Here is a 2,500-nt window from a genome sequence, read left to right as displayed (position 1 = left end):
CTCGAATCCAGGACATTCCGATCCGAAAGCGATTGCCATACCACTTGATCACGACATAGCCGCACAACTACATATAGCTAGAATGAAGTTGACGTCACTCGGGTCTTTGCTATTGTTTTTTGCCATCCCCATTTATGAGTAATTCTCACTAAACTGTATTATCCAGACTATAAAAGTTCATGGTTACACACAGTTTTGTGTATTGGTCCATTATACTTCCGGATGGCAATGTTGTGAGCTTCTTAGCCAAGCGCATACTATATCTATAAATACATATATAAAATATATATTTTTTAATACGTATAAATAAATTCGTGTTATATTTTGTGTTCAGGTTAAGGCAGTATTACCTCGATAAGAATTCGATAAGAATCAGAAGCCCCTCCTCAAGAAATGAAAATATACATAAGGCTAAAAGGATTAGAAATAGTGCGTTTTAATTAATATTGTAGTCATTGATTTAATGCAAATGTTGCCGCTTGCAGCTCGAAAAAAAAGTAATAATTTTTTTTTAAATGGAATAATCGTTTCAATCTGATTTACGAAGGCAGATGATGTGGACGTTTTGGGTTTTCCCTTTGTTAACAAAACCCGATGAATTGGACATTGAAAACGAATGAAAGATGCGGGGGATGGCGTTGTTAAGATGAATATAAAAACCTTAAAGATCAACATGATCCGTATTTGTAAATTAAATTACAGCTTTTAATCCGTTGGATTATTTTTTTTTATTTATCGCATATCATTTAGAACTATAATCATTAAAATCTCCCTTAAAGGTCACAGTTTTAGTGAATGATACTATGGGTATAAAAGTATTTTTCCTGACCCATTTCCCTCCAAAGGCTACACCTGATTCATTAGACCAGACCAAATAAAGGCGAAGCCATACTATTATTATGTTCAACTCGTGACTTCCTTGATTAAAATCGTCCTATTTTTGAACGTGACATCAAAGATCACAAAGACTCCAGTTTTACTACTCGAATCGTTTGGTTTCCTGGTTAAAACCTCTCGTGGGCATACGGCCTTTGATGTTGTTTTAACTCTTCAATGTCCAAATTGAATTTCTTTCAAATGAATATGTATCCGTTAATTCTATCTGTATATTATTCAAATCCACCCTTAGAATCTTTCATCAAGAGAGAAACCACAGATAACACCGGGCTACGTTTGAGACTGGGTCGTATTACTATTATTGTAGTTTTGATGAAAATAGTTAAGACCTAGTTTAACTCTCTCTCTCTCCTTACCAGCCTTTTTCGGGATTTTCCACAAAACTTCACACCAACTAACACAAAAATATATTTTTTATAAAGTAAAGTTATTGCGATAAATCATTTCTTTAGCAAAACATGCTCTACAACAAACTGTTCATTTTCTTTAAATTTTATGATGTACAAAAGAAATTTGAATAAGAAAAATGTTGGTTATATCGTAACGAATGTGACGATTTTCCTAAAGTTGGTACGGAGAGGGTTACGGTTGGACTGGAATCCCGTATCTAACGGGTTAAATGAGAGTTAGATTTGGATATTTATTGGAAAAACCAGAAGCCTTTGAAGTCGGAGGACAAGATGATTAATAATTGTCTTTGTATCGAACAAATAATATATGATGATGAGGAGTCCGAACCAAAAATCATTTCCGTTCTTGTTTTAACGTCATTTATTTTGATTTGATTCTTTTCTTTTTTATCGGGGATGGAGGGGTGCAACTTTTTGTTTTTTCAATATTTTGGGATTATGACGCGCACATCCAAACCCACGTATGGACATAGTTTAAAATTTTTGTAATGGACAATATTTTGCGTCATTTTTTGAGAATTCCATTACAACAATGAGCCCGTAACGAATTGGGTTATCAGACCTACAAATAAGTGCCCGACGGATTATGACTATGCTTTCTTAATCTATGTTTTTTGATGTTATCTATGCAATATTTTCGGTTTGAAGTTAGTAACTGGGTGATAATTTTTCCGTTTAACGAAGATTTTAAAGAGGAATCCCAAATATATCCAGTAATAAGATTTTTTGATCTGTTTAGATAGTGTTAAACTAAGGAAATAATATGGTATGAGTTGCACAAAGGCGATGCTGGCACGTCTTTTATCATTTCAAAAAGATCGCTGTTTAGCAGTATGTGAGGTGTTCTTAGCTGAAAGATTGTATTTTGCTGGTGTCTTCTGGAGGTATTTAGGTAATCAAAAGAAGTGACAAACACAACACGCTTCAACAGTCGTAACGTCACTTCCCTCGTAATGACGCATGGTAACTTAGTAACTGGCTCTAAACTATTGGAACAATGGCGGACGCCCTTATGAAATATTTCTCCGACGGGCATAAAGGCGTATCAAGAGGGGAAAAAACATAAATCTGATCATGTTTTGACTTTTACACATTCTGATCACAAGACATATGAAAAGTTCTAGCCAGTATGAAGAATGAAAAGTACAGATTTTCTTTGTTTAGAACCACGATGGCCGCCGTTGCTGGGCGAC

At 34.7% G+C, this 2,500-nt stretch overlaps 1 protein-coding gene across 7 annotated transcripts in view; it reads left to right on the top strand.

Annotated features, from left to right (window-relative positions):
• LOC144971524 (uncharacterized) overlaps window positions 1-2,500 on the top strand; it is a 311,145-nt gene that overhangs the window by 251,750 nt on the left and 56,895 nt on the right. The window lies entirely within an intron of this gene.

Source organism: Berghia stephanieae, chromosome 4 (assembly GCF_034508935.2).
Source record: "Berghia stephanieae isolate SIO BIC M18660-M18661 chromosome 4, UCSD_Bste_1.3, whole genome shotgun sequence".
NCBI classification, from domain to species: Eukaryota; Metazoa; Mollusca; class Gastropoda; order Nudibranchia; family Aeolidiidae; genus Berghia; species Berghia stephanieae.
This window is presented reverse-complemented; position numbering and strand designations above follow the sequence as displayed.